Source organism: Peromyscus leucopus, unplaced genomic scaffold, assembly GCF_004664715.2.
Source record: "Peromyscus leucopus breed LL Stock unplaced genomic scaffold, UCI_PerLeu_2.1 scaffold_192, whole genome shotgun sequence".
Lineage (NCBI taxonomy): Eukaryota > Metazoa > Chordata > Mammalia > Rodentia > Cricetidae > Peromyscus > Peromyscus leucopus.
The window spans coordinates 130,433-153,236 of NW_023505065.1; the positions used below are offsets into that span (position 1 = coordinate 130,433).

Below are 22,804 nucleotides of genomic sequence, written 5' to 3' on the forward strand. Positions count from 1 at the left end.
CGCAATAACTTAAGTTTTTCACATAAACTAGAGATGTATAGTTTCAAAAGATGATGTCACAGACATGTATCAAAATAGGGAGAGTTTATACTCTCATAATGTAACTTAAGGTACATAAACCACTAACTGATCCATTCCTCTTTCCTATCTGCTGTACGTGTTATTATTCCTTCAGACATGAGCAAAGGTCTAGGTCCATGATTTAAAACCTTGGGACACTTACACCCTAACGTCTAGAGGCAGGAATGTGCAGAAACTGTAAAGGACGATGCTAGGCTCTGCCCTCCATAGGTTCATGCATTTGAACATCAGCCTCCAGCTAGTGGGACTATTTTGGGAGGTTGGAGAAGAGAACATTTCGGGGCGGACTCAACAGAGGAAGATGACCCGGGACAGTGTTGGTTTATAACCGGGTTCTGCTCCCCGACCCACGCCGCCATAAGCCAGCAGGCTCACGCCCCTGCTGCCTCAGCCATATCTGCTCTCACCGTGTCCGCCTCTGTGCTAAGACTGCGTCTCACACCACGAGGAAGTAAATCCTCCCTCCTCCAAGTTGCTTCTATCAAGAATGTTGTCAGACTAGTCTAGATAGCCACCTTCAGTGCGGTGGCTGAGGCTCTGTTAATACCGTCTGAGGGCTAGGTGCTCACAGGATCTAAAGTCGGCACAGGAGAGACAGGTGCCCAGGAGAAGCCTGCTGCAGTGAGAAAGCAATTGACACCTGTTCTAGCATATGCAAGAGTTCACGCTCGCACAGCATGGACGATGAACTGAGGTGAGCCACACAGGCGTGGGGGACACACCTATAATCCTAGCACTTGGGAGGTACAGACAGGAAGAACAGACGTTAAAGGTCATCCTCGGGCACACAGTGAGGTCGAGAGCAGCCTGAGATACATGTAAACCTATCTCAGGAAAACAAAGCAGAACAGAACACCTGAGAAATAACAGGCAGACAACCAATGGTTACTTCACACATACTCCAATTCTGAATCTTCTCTGCACTCCCCCTGGCAGAAGCATCGAGACAGTATACACGTGTCACAGTAAATGTGTGTTGCTGGCTGATGATGTGCAGAGCAGGGGTCAGTCCCCATGGATACTCACAGGACGATGGGCACTGGTTACACTTGTTGGGGATGAGGAAGGCTTGCACGACAAGAGAAGAGAAGGGCAGAGAGGGCTCAGCATATACACCTCCAGGGCGAGCAACTTGGGTCAGACACAGAAAGCAGTGACTGGAGAGCAAAGTTGTGGAGAGGAGGAACCCCGTGTCCCTCCAGAGACTCTGCCGGCAAATACTTGGAACATGAACTCTGACTCCTCCATGGCCTCAGTCAGGTACCGGGGAGTGGGGAAACCAAGCAAACAATAGCTATGCCAACTCAAAAATACTTGCTGGGAATAGAAGCTATAACATTATCTTTCTTCTCTTGCTTTTTTCAAAGAAAGAAAAATCCACTGAAGCTTTTCCCAAAAATCCTTTGTTGTTCTGTCTCCGGAATGAAAAGGACGATCTTGTTCTGCTTCTCTAGTCTCTAAAGTCTTTTTTAAGCTTGAAACAATAAATAGCCTGCATTCCAAAGACCCAGGGGAGAGTCTTCAGTGGATCTGGCTAGAAATTCATGGGGGGGGGACACACTGTCTTTAACTGTGAGATGGCCTCAGGTAGACAGGATTCTGGAAGTGACTGGAAGCGACCTACACAGTAGCACAGAGAGCCTTTCATCTTGACAGACCAGGATCCACAGCCAACCCTACTTGAGAAGCTGGCTGCTGCTAAGGGTCCACTCCCTGGGTGCTGGCACTAGAATGGCAGCAGCTGTGTGTAACACCTAGAAGGCACCTCAGTGCATGTGGGCAGCGTCTCCTCCTGTCTGCCACCAACGCACTGCACTGTCCAGGCAGCATCTCCTCCTGTCTGCCACCTGACGCACCTGCACTGTCCAGGCAGCGTCTCCACCTGTCTGCCACCCGATGCACTGCACTGTCCAGGCAGCGTCTCCACCTGTCTGCCACCCAATGCACTGCACTGTCCAGCAGCGTTCCACCTGTCTGCCACCAATGCCACCGCTCACTGTCTCACCAGTGCACTCTCCACCTGTCTGCCACCCGATGCACTGCACTGTCCAGCAGCGTCTCCACCTGTCTGCCACCCGATGCACTGCACTGTCCAGGGCAGCGTCTCCACCTGTCTGCCACCCGATGCACTCACTGTCAGCAGCGTCTCCACCTGTCTGCCACCCAATGCACTGCACTGTCCAGGCAGCTGTTCCACCTGTCTGCCACGCAATGCACCTGACTGCTCACGCCGTTCCTCCTGCTGCCACCCGATGCCACTGTCCAGTAGCATCTCCTCCTGTCTGCACCCGATGAACCTGCATTGTACAGGCAGCGTCTCGGCTAGAATACCATCATCCTCTCCTCCCAATAGACTCACCTCAGAAACTGGCCCCTGTCACCCACTGCATTTCCCACTCTGCCCTCTCTTGTCCTGTTCAGCATGGTCCTTCCCTCTCTACAGTAGTTCCTAGGGCTATGTATAAGCTCATCCTCTTCTGCAAAACTGTGAGATCCCTGGGCTCTCTAATCCATCTATAACTCCGTAAAACTTAATAGAGCAGGACACACAGTAATCATACAGAATAAACACAAATCTCTTTAGAATAAGGATCCGAATTGGGCATTGCTACAGCAATTTTCTTATTTGAAGATCCATAAGCAAAAGAGGTTTAGACAACTACACAAGGCAAGAGACAGAGGAAACAGAGGGTCCTGTTGCAATACTTTCTCATATGCATTGACACAGCTTGTTCTATATATCCTCTCAAACTGGGGCAAATGGAGCTCATGAAGACATACTGTCCACAGCATCTGCACACTAAGCCTGGACTTAGAGCCAAGCAGAGCCTGCTTCTATGGCTTCTGGCAAGTGTTGAGTCTTTGTATATCAATTCCTGAAGCAATAGCATACGAACCCAGACTAACCATCCTAAGAATTAAATTCACAAAAAATAAGTGGGGAAGTGTTACAAGTCAATAAGAGTAGAATACACAAGTGGCTGTGTATCTTTATTGAAACTATATGAAACATTACATGCACTTGAATAATTAATTGGAAGAAAGTTCATATATTTTAAATTATTGGTCCCAAGTTGGTGGAACTATTTTGGGAAGGATTAGGAGGTGTGGGCCTGTTGGGATGACCTATGTCACCGGGGTTGGCTTGAGGTTTCAAACCCTCATGCCAAGCCCAGTCTAGCTCACTCTCTTCCTCTAACTTGCAGATTAGATGTAAACTCTCAGCAACTGCCCCACCGCCATGCCTGTTTGCCTGCCTGCTGCCATGCTCCCTGCCATGACGGTCATGACTAATAACCCTCTGAAACTGTAAGCAATTAAATATTTGCTTTTATAAGTTGCCATGGTCATAGTGTCTCTTCATAGCAATAATAAAGTAACTAAAACACAAGGAAAGCCATTTTGCAGAGGTGGACAAGCGGTCCTGATCTTACCCATTGTCCACACTGGTATGGACAGCCCCAACAACACCTTCCAGGACCTGGAGGGGGTCACGTGGCCCACAGAATTCAGCACTACTGCCACTGTGATGGGAAAGAAAATAATTGAGTCAGAAGAGGTCAATCAAGCCTCAAAAATACAGTTTCTGTTGACCACTCAGGTGAATGTGGTGTGGTGTGGTATTCACTCACTGCTCTGTGCTCAGACTGAAGCTCTGAGGATGGAAAAGTTGGCCTCCCTTAAGGAACTGAAGGTTTAAGTCACGCGCACATTTCTACCAGGAGAACAATACAACCTGCTTTGTCGTTCAAAAGCAACTGAACGTTACAGCATTCTCCAAATAGTAATGCTCTAAACCCATTAGCTTCACGCTCTCTGAAAATCAGTTTAAACAGAAAACCCCTTTATCCATACATTTTTACATACAGGCATTTATCGCAAAGAATCATTGGTTTGGTCTGAGGCCCCTGGTCTCAGCTACACCATCAACACTGGGCCCTCACTGGGACTGTTCCTGGACATTCCATTGCTGCCCTGTGTTGCCGAGATTCTGCAGCCCTGGGTCTGCATAACTGACACTCCTCGCACCCCATCCCTCCCCACCCCTTTACCCGCCCATCCCCCCCCCCACGCTCCAGCAGTTCACAGATAAGCTTCCATGATGAGATTTTTTTCCCCTTTCTTCTTTTTTTCTCTTAAATTTTATTTTTTTGGAGGGTGGGAAATGAGTAGGATTGGGAGGCATGAAAGAATAAATAAAAAATCAGTTATAGAAAAAAACAAACAAAAAAACATTATTTACTCACTGTCTAGAACTCGCGAATTCCCAATGTGCAACAGAGGAAAAAAAATTTCATGCACATTTCCAGACTACTTTTGGATTTAAACCACCTCCTGCACTCAGTTCCTACCAGGTCTTTGTCCCTTTGTGCCTCCACCCACTGGCCTAAACTGATGTCCATGCAGAAGCCTCACCCAACAGTGCTGGCCTCTTCATGCTCCTGAGCCTTCTATCCCTGCAAGTTCTAAATTCACGTCGGTCAGAGGTCTTCTGTGCATTACCATTAGAACCAGCCTGACCAAACAGACGTGACCTGAGCCAAGTCTCTAGTAGGAGAGATGCCATCCAGGCACTTGGTTTTCTAAACGTTTATTTTGTAAGCTTTATCTGGTTAAGAAACTATAATTATAAATGAAAAGGTACCAAATATGGCAAATACATATCTGTTATCATTTGGAAATGAGTGGTTCTTATAAGCCACAGCAGAGAAATCACAACATACTAATAGAACAAAGCTTTATTAATGTGGAATTTGTTATTTCTAAAGTGGAGGGCTGCTGCATTTTGTCTTCTCTGCATAAAATTACTAGGTAGCTCAGAGCATTAATGTGAAAACTGGATGAGGCTGGGGTTAATTAAACTGATAAAGGCTCATTTGATTTCAGTTTAGCTTCAGAAAACTGACATGCATTTAATCAAAAAGTTCCTCAAGAGCAATACAGAATTACAAAGAATGCTTAAAAGGAGAATAAATTAAATACAACTAAATCTCTTAGCCTAATTACATTATTCACAGAGAGTGCATGATGCCTCATTATTCCCTTGGCTTCCCTTCTCTCCTCTCCAGCCAGCCCTCTGGCTTGCTGTGCACTAATGTGCCTCTGTGGGGACAGGAAGCCAGAGTGTCTCCACTGCCAAGCCTCCACCATTCATGACAGGTAAATGATGGCCTAACACAGTTAGCCGACGCCCAACTTCTCCCTGGATCAGTCATGACTTGAGTTCATCAAAAGAACTGCTGGGGCACCATTTCCCACTGCCTCTAAGAAGGAGAAAAAGAAAAGGCAGGAGCTGAGCAGCCACACTGAAGCCATAGGGCAATCTGACTCTTGGCTACCTGCTTCACATGTCATTTGTCTTTTCTCTTGCTTCTTGATAATGTGAAGAGGTGAAGGAGTCCAACCAGGAACTGGCTTCATGGCATGTTATACATAAAATACCACTGAGGACACATATTCATGGTTCTCCATTCTCAACACATTTTAGGTCTTAAGAGTCTGAACACTCTAGATGTAATCCCTCAGGTTTGTAAAACACTGAGAATAAGAGATACTTCTATGTCTCTGAGGATAGTATAGCTTCATAATGACTATGGGGGTATTACTATTGGCGAAATTATCTTAGGTCTTCTGTAATTGTTACTTTATTAGCTTACCTCAAGGCAGAAATTATTTTTGTGATTGCACTATGCACTACATCCTTGGGTGAGATGTTGACAGGACTGACGGCCACTTCTAATAGCTGTTGAATCATTTTTAGCGGCTGGCCATCTAAACACATGGCCACAGCTTGGTCATGAAGTTTCCCTTTTTCTGAGCGGGACAGATCATAGAGGTAACTGTACTTCTGCAGTATTTCCTAGGGAAAAAAAAGCAATCAAAACCGAAATTTTAACAAGAAGTTAAGTGTGTCTACATACACAAAGAATATTTAGAAGGTCTGCCAACAAATACATTCCTATCATCAACAGCACATCAAGGGACAAGAAGGTCTTGCCAACAGAGGGCGCTGTGACCGCTGCCAGGGACTGCAGTGGATCCAGCCTTCTGCAGGTCAGAGAGACTGGGAAAGAAAGAGAGTCAGCAAGAAACACACAGGCTTCTGTTTGAGGGATAAAAGATTCTCTTCTGTTTTATTATTCTTTCTGTTGCTCGTTATACTCTGTTCTTTATCTGTTCTGTTCTTCTACCTTGATGTTTCTCTTCTGTCTCTTCCCTGATGACTTCCAACTACTAGCTGATGACTTCATTCTCATTACTTCCTGATGTCCTCCTTCTCTTCCTTATATTTCCCCTTACAGCTTACATAGCCCAGCAGAATCTTTCAAGCAATACAAAAATTACAATGTGTTTACAGTCTATTTTTTGAGTAAATGATTACAATGAATACAAGTAAAAACAGCATGTTTTCCATAGCCCTTACATGATTAAACATTTTACGTATTACAAATGAAAAAACAAATTATCCCCAAGGACCCATATATAGTTAAACATTTATCTTTTAGATGTCTCATAGATCAGGAGCCTTTCAGCTATAATTATTTACATAGGCAGTAGTTTTATAACTGCCAGAAAAACGAGTTACTAGTTTCACCTTTCATATTTTAGAGTCCAGTCCAATTATCTTAACTAACCATCCAATTCTTTGTTTTCTAGTTACATGAAGTCAATTGTTTTTAAGCTTTGTTTTAGCTGTGATGTACACTGAAACCATGAACACATTTCCAAATATCAGAAAGAAGTTGGATTAACTCCTGGGACTCTATTGTTTCACCTAATCTTTCACCTAAACTACAGCCTATACGGCTCCTCAAGAGAAACTCCTAAGAGGACCTGGGTTTGACTCCTAGCATCCACATGGCAGATCACAAAGCATCTGCTATTCCAGTCCCAGGGGATTAACACCTTTTCTGGCCTCCATGGGCACTGCACACATGTGGATCACAGACATACATGGAAGCACAATATCCATACACATAAACAATTAAAATGCTCAAAAATATTGTTAAAAAATTAAAAAGAACAGTATCTGAGGACCTCATATGATTTTTGGTTTTGTAGAGTCCTAATACACAGGTCCTCAGATCTCACCATGGGAAAGGAATCCCAAGTCTCTTGTTGTTTGGGTACATAAGAGGCTTAGCTAAAAACCCACCAGGAACAATCTGACCAGCCAGAAAATTCCTGTCAGTAAGAAAGTGAGATTAGAAGGATGCACAAGTAAACATGATGAAGTATAGGCATATTAAAAACACTGTTAAAGCATGCATGGGAAACTAGCATTTCTGAATTTTTTTAAAAAAACATATGGAGTTAGAGCCTCTATAATGATTCACTTAGAAAGTAAAACAAAACCCCATAGTTGAGACCATAATGGTCAACGTGCAATTTGAAGACCCTCCTCACCTGGGTACTTATCCAGCGCTCCCTCAATTCCTGCTACCCCCACCTACCTTATCAACTCAGATACAATCTTTGGCCCACATTCCTTTAGAAAGAGAAATGAAATCAACAGATAATTGAATGATAAGAAGATCAAGGTAAAGACTTGAGGACTGCTTTTCACGTCTACAATCCCATCAGCACCACTGTTCCAGCTAGATGGTCACATCCACAGAGGACTCTATTTAAGGATGCAGGGTGAGGAACTTTTAAGAGACAGCACAGTAGGATTCCAGCCTTTTCTTTGTTTCGTCTCACTTCTTGATGATGAGTGGTTTTGCACCATCACATGCTACCTCAGGCTTCCGGGAAGAGGCCAAACTCCCACAGACTGCAACTTTTAAAACTACAGCAGAAATAAGGTTTTCCCCAGTTCCGAATGTGGCTTTGAGGTGAACGGGACAAACATGGCGCCACCAGTCGTTCCCGGTTTCTATTTCCTACCTGCTCACTGTTCTTCAGGCTGAGGATGAAGCTGTGGCTGAGGGTTTGCAGGTGGGCAAGTGATGTCTCCAGGTGAGCCAAGGCATCTGCATAGGTGACTTGAGAATCAGGACCTGCCTGGGGCTCATCTTCTGAATTTCTTTTCCTTGGTTTCTCTATGAAATGCTTGACTGTCTTAATGGTCTTTCTGGTCATCTCTTCACGTGCTTCTACGGATAGCTTCAAAAAGACATTTTAAAAGTCAGGAGAAAAGGCAGTATTATGTTTGCACATTCAATAGGTTTAGAGGGGTAGAATAAAAGTTACATTTTAATGTAAGCTAGTGGTTAGTACTTCCACTGTTCTTTGTTTTTTGTTTTCTCTTGTGAAGGAAACAAAACAGTGAAATGTGATTTCTTCTATTCAGTTGTTAAGGAAAAACTATAAACAATGACAACAGTCAGAGAAAGTGGGACTGAAAGGGTAGAACTGGACATCACACCGACTCTTGGTCCAAGTGCAAAGTCGGGACCCATCTACAGTCAGCATTTCCAGTTCTGAGCATGTATTCACTGTCAAGTAAAAAAACCAGGACACATGGGCTGCTGGAGTGTGTGTGCGCGTCAGTAATCCCGGCTCTTCCGAGGTGGAGGCAGAAGTACTTTACATTTGAAGCCGTCATGAGCTAAGCGGTGAGATCTTGTCTCAAAAGAAAACTCCTGAAGTAACTGAGATGGGGTGGGGGAGGGAGATCCACAGACACAGAGGCAGGAAGATTTTAACCAGAATAAGACTATAAAAAGGAAAATTCCAAGGCAATCTAGTTGACAAGATGAACAGTAACTAGCTTAGATGAATTAGTGGATGAATTAGTAGGATGAATAACATATTATACAGTTATTAAAATTAGAACTATAAAATCAGTAGAGCAACTTTACAAAGTGCTTCCACAAAACATTAAATTTTAGAAATCAGGACATAAAATCATCTGTACCATGCTTACATTAAAATTTAAATTATATCTATACACAAAACAATTTTTTGTATATATTCTACATTTTCTGTGCACATAAACATGTATATAAAATAGCTGTGGAAAAATAGGTCTGGCCATTTCTATATAGTACAAGTATCTATTACATAGACTACTACACATATGAATATGATACAAATGTTCGTGACAGTGTTCTGGCTCTGAGTCATCTTCTCCTCTCTGCTTTCCTGGCGTTGGTAACAGTGCTGTGCTCATCCCCTCATCGCCTCATCGCCTCATCCCCTCATCGCCTCATCCCTCACCCCTCACCCCCTCACCCCCTGACGTGCGGCAGCTTCTACAGTAGGTATGCAGGACTGACAGCTCCTATTAAGCACCTTAAGCTCATTTACCTTCAAGAACACAAAATCAAGTTCAGCCTCCCTTCTGGGAGGGGAGTTCCTCTGAGCGCCCCCAGATGCCTGCTGACAAGCTCCAACAATCCGTCTCCTGCTGACTACCCCAGAGCCCACTGCTGCTATATCCTCAAAAGGACTTAGTGTTTGTGTTTTTAAAAAACAGATGACATCTCACATTTCCTATTATTTCCTCAAATTCGTCACTGATGCATTTCTAAAAGATGGAAGTAAGCTAAAAGACAAGCACCAGACTACACTAGAAGGTAAATGTCCCCCCACCCAGTTACCTCAGAGAATTGGTTTGAATGTTGGCAGCTGACAACATTCTTAATGCTATAGAAATGCTGATTAAAGTCACCTGGCGGGCACTGTGTCCATGGAATTGAACTAAAGTCCTGCTCTGTAACACAGCTTCAAAGTGAACTCTGTAGTCTCACTTTACCATGGGTGATGCTACTTAGCAGATGGTATGTGATCCAAAAAGCATCTAACTCAGTGGTTCTCAATCTGTGGGCCAAGACCCCCAGCAAACTCCATCTCCAAAAATATTTACAATTCATAACGGTAGCAAAATTACAGTTATGAAGCAGCAACGAAAATGATTTTATGGGTGGGGTCACCGCAACTTGAGGAACTGTATTCAAAGGTGCAGCTTGAGGAAGGTTGAGAACCAGTGCTCTAACTGGACAGGATGAATTGGGCATTGGCTCTTCCTCTCAGCCAATAGAGTACTCCTCTCTGTGGTTTAGAAACACAAGACACTACAACTATATCTACACTCACTCAGCAGACCTTCCCCTCCTCCACCCAGGCCATGTGACGTCCGCGAGAGTGAAGAGGAATGCAACTTGACTCCAGCGCACCAACAGAGCCCCCTCAAGAGGCTGAGGCATGAGGACTGCCAACCTGGTCTCCTCAGTAAGACTGTCTCAAGAGAAAAATACAAAATGGAGCCCTGGAATCCACACCACGTGGTACCCAGAGAGCTTGTCCGGACACACATTTCATAGCTTCCTCCGGGCATCTGCTGCACCCTCGGTCTGACAGACTATCACAGACTGCCCACCTGGCTGAGTACCGGGACAAAATCAAGGCTGAATAACAGCGCTGTGAGTCTTCTTCTGACTCATTTATGCTTTTGTCCCCGAAGTTGAATTTGGATAGTTATTTGAATATGCCAGCTTGCCTAATATTCTTCCTACCCTAGTGTGTAGTACAGACAAGTCTTGAGAGTAAATAGCTAGAGAATAGGAAAAAGGCGGAGAGTTCTATGTGTAGGAAGCAAAGGGGTGAGAAAACAGCAGGTCCCTGAGCATGTAGGTCCAGTGGATCATCACTGACAAATGCTTGGATGAATGGACAGGAAACTGGAAGGGAGGTAAACTCGGGTGATTTATGTCTAATATTTACCACCCAGTCCAGTTGTCTGACAACTTAACATTTTCAAGTTTTAGTTTCTTCATCAGCAAAATGTGAACACCTTCATCCACCACATAACGTATTAAGCAATTAAGTGAGACAGTGTATCAAGCCATCATTATCATTCAATGGCTACAGAAAGAGCTCAATAAATGAGCCTGAGTTTTAATCTGACTGACTAACAAAGGCCATCCTCCCTACCCACTGGTTTTTCATATTCCTAGTGAATTTCTCATGTGATGCTTTTATACCAACCCCTTTTAAAATGAACTCATCAAATTGCACGGCATGAAACTCAAGCCGGCCCCAAGCTGACTCATAGCCTAGACCCCAGCCACACGGTCTCTAACTCCCGGGTGTCACTGCTGCCTCAGTGGGGTATTTGCCCGTCCTTTTATGGCAAGAGAAATCTCTACTCCCACTTCAACAGCAAGCATATGGAGTCAAACTAGATCCAGCTGGTTCTTCAGCTCCCACTTCAGTCTACTGAGAAGTTTGCTCCAGCATCCACGAGCACAACCCAGCTCTTACGTGTACAGTGACTTGGCTTCCCCAGCGTCCCCCAGTCTTGTCTCTCTCTGGACTACACACTCTCAGACAATGTGTGCTGGTCACCCTGCCTGCCTCCAACAGTTTAGACTCTGATGCTCACACTGCACCATTATCAAAAGGCATTTTCTTTCCCACTTTAACAGATCCTTCAAAATAACTATCTGAAAAATAACTAAATAGCTCTGTACTTAATGTGAATAAATAACCCTAAGTTCATTTTTCTGAGCTAGCTAGGACTGTAGAAAACACTTCTTTGCTAAAGGATGGAAGGGCTTTTATCCCACCATGCATTTGACTTAACTCATGCTTTTCATCATTTTTCCTTTGAAGAACAAGTTCACCATGGGAGACTCCAGAGCCTGGTTAGGAACTGGAAGCTCATCACTAAACCTTTATTTAGACATTTATTTTCTTTATACTTTACGATTATCAAGGGATAGGAATAACGGGGAAAAATGAAATAGCAACTTCTTTACTATACCTGCTGGTCACACAATAGCTTCATTATTACAATTACTTTTGAGGTCCATCAACACGTTATCAATACACATTTTTAATATGATAACACAGATGATTTTTTTTACTATTCTTTGTACCAATAACTGCTACTAAAATAATGTGGATTTTGTGAAATTAAGAAGGTAGTTAGCTAGGACAGGTGAGATGGGTCCAGTGAATGATGGTGCTTCTTGCTAGGCCAGCATTCAATCCTGGAACTCACACAGTGGAAGGGGAGACCTGAACCCCACAGGTTGCCCTCTGACCTCCACATACACACAATAATAACTGTAAAAGGTTTTTAAGGTAAATGGCTGAAGTTTTTAAATTACTGAACAGATAGGTACTGCTAATCTGTTTTTAGGTTCCACAGAAAAACGAGAGAGAAGCATGAACTAGGCTCATAAAGAAAGCATGTATGACCGGATATAAGGAGGAGAAAAGGTTGAGGTGTCAATGACATCAGCACATTTTCCTGGATCTACCTTCAGAATACACTGACTCTAAGGACCGCCCACCTTCACTGTCCCTCACAGCTGAGACACCACTGCCTCTCCTGGAGAGTGTTGCCACAGTGAAAACTTGTCCCCTAATATGATGGATGGCATGCTCAGCAGACACCAGCATCCCTTCTACCAAACTGCACTTGTCAGTTTCCTTGCAGTTGGGATCGGCCATATTCCAGCCACTGAAATCTGAGAAGTGACAGGTGCCGTTTTGAAGGAAGGCAGGAAAAGCGCCCATGGATCATGATTATCCATTCTTTTCCACCGCAGCCATGGCAGTTAAGGAGCATGTGGGGCTCATGTGGTTCTGACACAAGATGACAGGGCTCCCACCAGCACAGATCCTAAGTGATTTGGGTATAGAGCTCTTACTCCATTTGGACAAGGGAGAACCATCAGACTTTTGCACCCTTACACCACTAGGAACCTCAGCCGTTTCTGACCAACAACAGATGTAAGAGTAATGCTATGGGGGTTTTGGTTACGTGGGGTGAAGATCACACTCTACCATATATCCATATAGCCTGTCACACACCATATACCCTGTCACACACCATATAGCCTGTCACACACCATATAGCCTGTCACACACCATATAGCCATATAGCCTGTCACACACCATATCAATATAGCCTGTCACATACCATATATCCATATAGCCTGTCATATACCATATAGCCATATAGCCTGTTACATACCATATATTCATATAGTCTGTCACATACCATATATCCATATAGCCTGTCATATACCATATATCCATATAGCCTTCATATATACCATATATCCATATAGTATATCATAAACCATTTATCCATACAGTATATCATATATCATTTTCCTGTATAGTATACCATATACCATTTATCCATATTGTACAGCATATACCATATATCCATCCATATAATATATAGCACATACCACATATCCATATATCATACACCACATATCCACATAGTATAGCATATACCATTTATTCATATAGTATATCATACACCATACATTTATATTGTATAGCATAGACCATTTATTCATATAGCATATCACATACTAATGAATGTGAAGGTCTAGAGAGGCTGGAATATCAACATTAGCAGTATGTGCTGGATGTTACTATGTTCTATGGTCAAACAGTATAAATAAGAAATTAGTTTATCAAACTATTACCAGATTGTATGTAGGAGCCAACTATAGTAGAGAAATATCACAGAAATGCAGGTCTTCATATGGTTAAACAATTGCCATTTACACACCAGTGGTAGAGACAAGACTGAGAAATCCATGGACGCAAATGGCCGGCAAAAGCCTCAGAAGATTAAAATGCTTCAGGGGAGGATAAACCAAGGGCGTGGCACATGACACAGGGCAGAGATCCAACGAACGATGTGGACCTCCACAGAAACCCGACAGCTTCAAGGCAGTTCCTTCTAAATTGAGAGAGGTTATGGATGGGGTGATACATCAAAGAACTACGGTACAGGGGAAAATGTCTCAAGACAAACAAGCAAACAAAGACTCCACAGATGCACACTGCTAACAGGTACCATGTCTACATGAATTCAACTAAGTTTCTGAGACGGTAGCTGCCACAGCCACAGCTTAGATGCTTGTGGACATCTCAATTAACACCTGAGGCTTTGACCTTGTTCAACAGACTGAGGGAAGAGGGCACACTTTCAAGGACTCAGGCCTTTCTCAGCACTCACATGGGACTGTGGAATGAGGCAGGAAGGACCTCACTGACGGGAAGGAGGGAGTGGGTCCCAGAACTCGGGTGTAGACTAATTAAGGCCTACACCCCACTTCAGATAGAGAAGCCTCCGAGCCCCACAGGCCAGGGTGTCAAGGTGCCAAGCAGCGGCCAATGGAACCATCTGTGTGCAGCGGGACCGGTAACACTGCAGAGCTTTGGCCACTGAGTTCCTGGTCCAGACCAGACCAGACGGGAAATATAACCGACTGGAAACTACCTTGGCAAACATCATTCTTTCTCTGACCTCCTTCCTTGTCCTTCTACAATCAGTTTAGAAACTCAGCTCTAGGAACCTTCGTGGCTCTTGATGTCATCTCCAAGCTCATCAACCCCCTCTATGTGGTCCACAGGTGTGGTTTTTACCACAGTTAAGCAGCACCCTTCAGGATAAAAACTGTGTTAAGTCTGTATCCCTACCAGGTGAAAGAACTACAGCGAAACCGTTTAGCAGCCCTGATTAACAAGCAGGAGGAAAAGGACCTTGGAAAAGTCCAATGAAGCACCATGTTCCCTAAATACACATGGTCCAGAATGCTTGAAAGGCTGCAGGTTATCAAGACTGCACAGTGCCCCACTGTAAGGCTCCAAGGTGACACGAACCACAAAAAGAACAACTTAAAGGATGCGACACAATACTACAAACTGAGCTACAAAAAAAACTATGCCATCAGGACAGAGACAGGCCAGAGGGATCAGAAGTCAGATGGGAAGAGTGCAAGGATGCCCAACTGGCAAAGCTCCATCTAGTCACCTGACATTCTCCAAGACACAGTGCTCCTGTCTCAGGCAGGGTGCGGGTAAAACACAAAATGAGATCAAGCCCTAGCCCCTGGCTCTGTCACCGTCTAGTCAGAAACGTGAAGAAGTGAAAAGCATGACAAAAGTGTGGCCACTAGGTAACTGGGGCACCTATAGGGCCTACTCAAGTCTTTAGAAGGGCACTCCATCCAGAAGGGAAGTAGGCACAGGCAAGGTCAGGAAAGAGATGCTGGCGAGAGACGTTCTTAAGGAGAGGCCAAAGAGTGAGTGGGAATTTCGGCAGGAAAGAGTCTGAAGAGGTCACCAGTCAGTAACACACAGGCAGTCGCAAGCGCACAGGCTTGGCTGAAATGCAGAATGCAACAAAGATGTGCCAGAGAAAGGGGACAGGGTGACATCACCAGAGCCCTAAGTATAGGGCTGAAAGCACTGTTCTTAGATCTTGATTCCGGGGGTGTGGAGAAGGGAGCTCGGAAAGGAGAATGATACTGCCAGTAGGTGGCGCTTCTGGGAGCCAGCTTGATGGAAAGCCCCCAGGGACAGCATTCAGCTGCAGGCACCTTCAGGCTGAGAAACCCTGCCAACAAGACACGCTGTACAAAGGGAGCATGGCTTGACTCTGAACACAGAGCTGGCATTTGAGAAACAGGTGACCTAAGAAAACACCCTTGCTTCCTATGGGTGGAAAACTGGGCTCCCTGGTCCCACTGCTGACAGCACCATATAAAATATTAGTAAAGCCACGAGAAAAATGGATTTTACTCAGATATTCTCAGAAGCAGTTCATTTGAATTGGAATACAATTTATTAAGTACTATTGAGTAGACAGTCTTTGCTTTATGCTCCTATTTATGAGGCCCTTATCCTTCCCTCTCCCCTCCTCCATTTTTATGCTTAACACTGTAACAATGACCATGCGCTGGGCCCAGCCTTGGCACTCAGGGATGCAAGTGTAATCTAAGACACTCTACCTTCGAACATGCATACTAAAGGAAAAGAGAAGATAAAATTAAATAGTTATAAAATGTACAGGAATATAAATGAAGTATGCAGATAGTAAAGGAGAAAAAAATCTGCCTTAGGAAAACAGAAGTCTACAAAAAGGCGGCAATGGCTGACCTAGGACTTGATGGGACAAGTAATCTGGGGGGAGCAAAGGGAGGATGACTTGGGCAGAAAAGCACCTTAAGAACTAAACTAAGGCTAGTACAAGAGAAAATGATCTATGGTCATTACTCCTTTTACTGAGCTCTAAAACAGCACTCTCAACAAAAACTCTGATTCACTATTTGAAGACGCCTCCTGGGTACAGAAATGGATGCAAAGCAACAGCGGACAGTACATTTGAGGAAAAAGAACAGGTTTTAAAAATACCAAAATATTCCAAAGTTTGATCCTCAAAGATAAATACTATTCCTCTGCCAGTTTCAATCCCATACTATCCTGGAAAAGCTCTTGCTAGTATAAAGCAAGTGTCTGTGCGTGCATGTGTATTTTAGCCAAGGGAAGAGATTCAAGGGAAAGCTAAGGTTACCTCACAGGAATTGTTGAGCAACTGATACTCTTCACTTAGGTCTTCAACTAAGGAACATATGCTCTTAGCACACATCCAAAGGAAATACAAATGATAAATGAATTGATGCTAACTTTGATCTCAATCTAGCAATAAGTGATAGTTACCCATGGGTTCACGAACCAATTAAGACCAATATTTAAACCCCACCCACATCTAAGATGTACACTTGGAATATCAGTTTATTTTCATGTTATTTAACTTACCTATGTTACTCTCATCAAGTAAATACAATAATTGTAGTAGTAACTCAACACAGAATTTTAAGGAAACTATTAGAAGTTAATGGTCTTATAAATTTTTCCAAGTTAATTTCTATTGACAGAGTCATTTCTCATATAGAAAGCAGATTTTTAAGTATCAACATGCTGCATAATGATGAAATCATATGAAAGTAAAAACTGCAAAACTCCGAGTACAAAATGACTATCTAGTCCTGCGCCAATAGACCAGACCAAGCCCTAGCATGGCTTCTACAAGTTTCAGTTCATTTCTCCCAAGGAAGGTCCTTTAAAAGGTCTAATGACAAGCTCAAGGCTTCCAGGACAGTTTACTGTTGTTCTAGCCAATACCTCACGATAGGCTCGCGTGACCCTCTAAGAACCGTTCCTTAGAAGTGTGCAGTTACAAACCCCGCCCGCTTTCCAGTGCAGCTCTCCTAGCACCCAGCATCTTTTCAGGAAACACATTGCTTCTCTAAAACATGCAAGGAGGTAGCTCATATTCACTGGCAGTCCTTATAGGAAGGGGGAGGGTCTGATGTTGCTGCCCCCCTTCAACTGAACAACTACTTTCTGTCAAAGACACAAATGTTTGCTTCCAGTTGGCAAAGTCAGATGGTGTAGTAGCTCTGCCCTTGGCCCCAGTATCCTTCAGTACCTTCCTTCAACCAGAGCAGCATTTGAAAACTCTCCAGCCTGGTTAGACAAAGTGGAGCTCAGTTTACTCTGCACTCTTCCTTCCCATTAGTTCTTAGCGGGTAGAATCTATCTTTACCTTTTTCACTCACATTCCAGCACCATTTCACTTTGATAAATCAGAGACAGTCTGAAAGAAGGGGCACTCATCCTGAGTGCCAAAGATGCATTTGTCCTTGTATGGTAAAGATCCCCAAATTTCTGTTTGTTATACTGCATAATCGTTTCAAAGGAGAAGTCATAATTTACAATATGCTGGAATGTATGCCCTCCTTTGTAACCAGTTCTAATTAGGATAAAAACTTTACACATAGCACAACAGAAAGCAAGCAAGCCATCTTAGGATCTCTTAGGTACACAGAAACACAGGGTTCAGGGCCACAGCCTCCGAGTACCATTTTGCTAATGTATTGTCACCTGCGTAGCAATCAGCTAAGCCTGACTTCAGAAACATCTACTCCTCGGCACACAGAGTACTATGCGAGGATAGGAAAGACACTGGCAAAGCGAAAGAAGCCATGTATTTTGCTATGAGCTTCTCCTGGCTAATTTTAGTAGTAATGGAAGTGTGTGATCCACTATGAAAAGCTCTGGGGACCCAACTCTCTGAACGACTCAACTGATTCACCCAGTGGCAAATGTGGGAGACAGGAGGGGCTGTTCTGGGACCCGAGGAAAGTCTGGATGGGGTGTGTGGGGCTGAAGGAAGAACGGACTTTAATGGCATGTGCAAAAGAACGGAAAGATACTTTAAGATAATTCCTGGATATGTTTTCTTACTCAGCCACTGGCCAATTATTGTGTTGGCAGTTTCAACTATTTGTTCAATACCCAGATCAAGAAAGACTGTATATCAAAATTCAATTAGAGAGTACACATATTTTGAGAAACACATGCATACATTAAAAGTAAATAAAATTTTGAAAAGCATACAACCCCTACTAAGATGAGCTACAGTATGATAACTCTTGTTCCAATCTTGAGTCTATGTTCTGTGTGTTTGTTTGTTTGTTTTGCTCTCAATACTTACTACAATGTCTTAACCTAATTACAAGACCTTGCCAATGCTTTATAATGCATAATTTTAAAACACCTGTCACTTGGCTCTGATGTCAGAATAACTTAGAGGGGCTACAGAGGAGCCAGCAGTCACCTCAGCTGCCCTTAACTGGCTTGATTCTTACAAAGTAACCACTTTCTTCTCTGCCCTAGTCAAACTCCTCATCCCTCTGTTGTACTGGAACAAATGCCACACGCGGCTTTAGCCAAAGGACTGTAGGCCATCAGAGCAGGACCAAAGCCGGGTTGTTACAGCATGTTAGGCACTAATCTTACACTTCACACCACACACACACACAACACACACACACACACACGACGAAGCAGCACAACTGTGGGTAAACATTGACTCAAACATTAACTCTGCTTTACTAGAGCAAGCCAGATATTTAGGCAAAACACAGATACTTGCTGTCACATCCATGTATGTATCTGAAATGGTTATCACAACTGTGCTCTTTTGCCTTAAACTATCAACTACTTATATAACAAACAGGAATCCAAAGCACAGAGGCATTTTCTTTGCCCTTAGCCTTGTACAGTACTCACAGAAAGAGAGCTGCTGTTCTTCAGCAAACTGCAAACACCTCCCTACTTAGTTTTCCTGATCGCTTTCATCAAGGCCTTACACTAACACATCCCTGTGGTTTTCAAGAGTTTGAAGGGCATCTTTATGTCAATGGATGGAGCCCAAGGAGTGTTTGGAATGAGCAACGTGAGGCTGCAATCAGTACATGCTTTCTAGTGTTGCTGTGCACAAAGGTGTTAAGAAACTTGAACACATTCTCTCAGAGTATTTCCGCCACACACATGCATGTGAAACCTACTGTACACTGGTGGCTACTACGATCATTGAAAGTAGATTCATTACCCTCTGTCAAAACCAAGTACAAATATGAAAATCCAGATATTCCAACTTGAAATTACCATGAAAAACCTCCAATCAGGTACTACCTTTTTAGAGCTGAACTTAAAGGGCATGTTTTAACTTAATGGGAAGAGGAATAAAGACAAACCAAGGGGAACTAACAAATACTGACCTTACTTGCACTAAGACTTTTACATGCAGTGTTTTATTTAATCTCACAATAACTGCTCATGGTTGTCCCTTTTATCCCCCATCTCACACACACACACACACACACACACACACACACACACACACACTGTCTCTATAAACTGCCTCTGAAGCCACATGGAACTGACTCAGTGCTAACACTGGCAGATTAGCTCAGGCAATCCAGACTTGAAGTAATCAGCCTAGCAAGCCAGGGACGGAGGGGGCGGGGGGGGGGGGGCCAGGGTGTGACAGCCAGCACAGTGGGAACTTTGTGCTTGTTGCATGTGTGCATGTGTGTTGTGTGTGTGTGTTCATGTGTATATGTGTATGCATGTGCGCATGCATGTGTGTGTGCGTGTGCGTGCGTGTGTGTGTGTGTGTGTGTGTGTGTGTGTGTGTGTGTGTGTGTGTATACGTGTACTCTCACTGTATCTTTGGACACGAATTAGAAAGCACAATCACTCTGCTGGGAGATAGTGTTTCTGGACTACTACCAGCAAAAAAAAAAAAGTCTTATTAAAAGCTTTATGATGGCCGGGCGTTGGTGGCGCACGCCTTTAATCCCAGCACTCGGGAGGCAGAGCCAGGTGGATCTTGTGAGTTCGAGGCCAGCCTGGGCTACCAGTGAGCTCCAGGAAAGGCGCAAAGCTACACAGAGAAACCCTGTCTCGAAAAACCAAAAAAAAAAAAAGCTTTATGATGAAGCTAGTATCACAGACTCAAAGAAAGACACAAGGTTCCATGCCACCATTACTACTGAGACAGCTAACCACGTAGACCGTAACCACGTAGCCGGCCTCATCTCCGAGTGACATGAGCTGGTAATTTTCTTGTCAGCTAAAGGGTCATTTTAATTGGAAGCTTACTTGTATCTAAAATGATTCTAACGTGTATTCACACAGTAGAGATGAGGCCTCCTTACATGCAGGGGAGAACGTTATCTCGGCTGAGGAACTTTTCCAGGGTTGGACCTGGATGAGAATTAGGTTGGCCATGTCTGACGTGAGCATGCTATTCAGAACTATAGTGTATCTCAACACCTACCAAGACAGTTCAATTCACCAGACTGAGGGGCTGCGTTGTTAAGTGTGAATCCTCCTAGGCATTCCTGGGTCCTGTAGATTTCACCTCACTTGCTCTGTTCTTATGACAAGGTACCAAACTGCCATCAAAGCACACTGATCCTTCCATCGGTGGACTGGACATGAATGCCTGCCCTGTGATTAAGGAGCTTTGCTGAGGGATTCAGCTAACTGTTGAGTCGTCAGGACAAGCCCCAAAGGGTAGTGTCTGAAAACACAGCATAAGGCCATGTGTACAGGCAATGGCTGTAGCAGAGTAAGACCACAGATGCCGGGCTCCTCCCGACTTGTCCCATCAAATGCTATAATGGCCTTCACACTCGGGGTGTCCTGGTCTCCAGACGGGTGCCGTCTGCTCCCTTCTCTTCAGTCAGCACAGTGTTACTCCTCTAGTGAAAATCCAGCAGAATCTGCCTTAAAACTCAGGTCTAGTCAGTCATTTACAGGATGAGGTCCAAACCTTTTAGCCAGGCTCTTCTCATGTCTCTAGCTCCATGCCCTTGATTCCACTTAGTGTCTATCTGTGTCCATCTATCTGTACTCATGCCCTTGATTCCACCTACAGTGTCTATCTGTGTCCATCTATCTGTACATCATCTGGAAGCACCCGTTAATTCTTTGCTAGAGCTCTCTGGAATACACCTTCTCTTCAAATCTGTCCTACTGTGGGGCCCAGGACAAGCTCGCATGCGCACGTGTGCATGCACGCACACACGGGGACACACACACACACACACAGACTCGGGGCAATACTCTTCTACAATGGCACCCTTCCTGGACTGTCTCAGCCCCACTGACTCAAGGCCACACTCTTCATTCACTTAACACCTTCATCTACACAGTGCTCCCACGACCACCCAAGGAGTGGGAACAAGTGACACCCCGGGAGCTGCACTTCTGAGGACTCTTGCTCATAACCTGACAGAGCAGCTGCATCATCTGGAAGGGCAAGCAGAGCTTCTTCTTACCAATTCCTCCCTGCGCAGGCTGGGGGACATGTCCATAAACAGCAACTGGGAGAAAAATGCCTGTGAGTGAGAACGGTGGTTAAGCGGCCGGAAGGAGGAGCAAGGCTGGAGCAGTGAGAGGCACGCCATCCAGACTCAGTGCTGAATGGTGAGTGGTGCAGAATGACGACACCTGCCAAGGAAAGGCACAGTCTGGGAGGGGGTGATTTCCAGCCCTCTTGTCCCCACTACTCCTTTTCATGTTAAATGTTTTAATATTGGCTGTGTATTATTCTGAGCTTTATTTATTCTTCTGTCCTTTCAAGGATTTACACCCTATGAATTTAAAGCCTCTAAGCTTCATGGGAAGGAGGATGCAGCTACTCCCCAGCTTATTAATGAAGAGAACTCTGGGGCTACAGAAACAACACCAGCCTGGCATCCCTCCAGACCCTCTACGGGGGTAGGAGACATTGTCATTCATGACTGTATGGTGCACATGATCGTTGACCAATTTTCCATTTCTTACTCAATTATCACCTTAGTCAATTGGAAATAATTTCTGAGCAAAAGCAGAGAATGAGTTCAGCTTGCTAGTCAGGCCAGTAATTATGATCACCCTAGATGCACTTTTGCAGCCAAATCAGCAAGCAAAAGAAGAATGCCATGCAAGGGCTTAGAGGCAGGCATGGGCGTGGGCCCTAGCCTGTCACATCTACCAGTTAGCTAACTGTTCTGGACGTCTCTGGCTTGCCTGTTAGGGTGGTATGATTCGCAGGGAAACTCCACAACTCTCCCTGGTCTTGCAGCACGTGCCCTGAAGACGGAAGCGGAAGACAACAGTAACTTCCACTGTCGTAGTCTGGATGGCTAGGCCAGGTGCGCTGGGCATGCAGCCGACCCTTAAGGTAGCTTGTTTTCCCAGGGAGAGTCTCTTGGAGAAAACTACATTTTCATTTCCAAGTGGTTATCAATTGGAGATCGCTTTTGGGCTAGGGATGGCGGCGTGTGTGTCCACTTCTCATTTCAGCTCCAGGACCCCATGCGGTGTAGACCAAGCTCTGTGCATGCTGTGAAGGACAGTTCTTAGCTGTCCTCTACATACAGGTCATGATACTCAGAATGAATGTAATGCCCATAATTCCCTTTGAAGACAGCAGGAGCAGCATGAAACGAACAGGCACCTGTCTGGCAACAAGAACCCCTCCCAATGTGACCACTGTCAGAGGATGGGCATTAAAAGTCCGTCATCCAGAGACTGACTCATGCGACCTAGGGAGTACTCACAAGGGCGCTGCCCTTCATGGCTCTCCATCAAGGGTCACACAACCAAACAGGCT

The 22,804-nt window shown here is 44.4% G+C and overlaps 1 pseudogene; it reads right to left on the reverse strand.

Annotated features, from left to right (window-relative positions):
* The window catches only part of LOC114692027, a 266,238-nt pseudogene that overhangs the window by 45,213 nt on the left and 198,221 nt on the right, over positions 1-22,804 (reverse strand).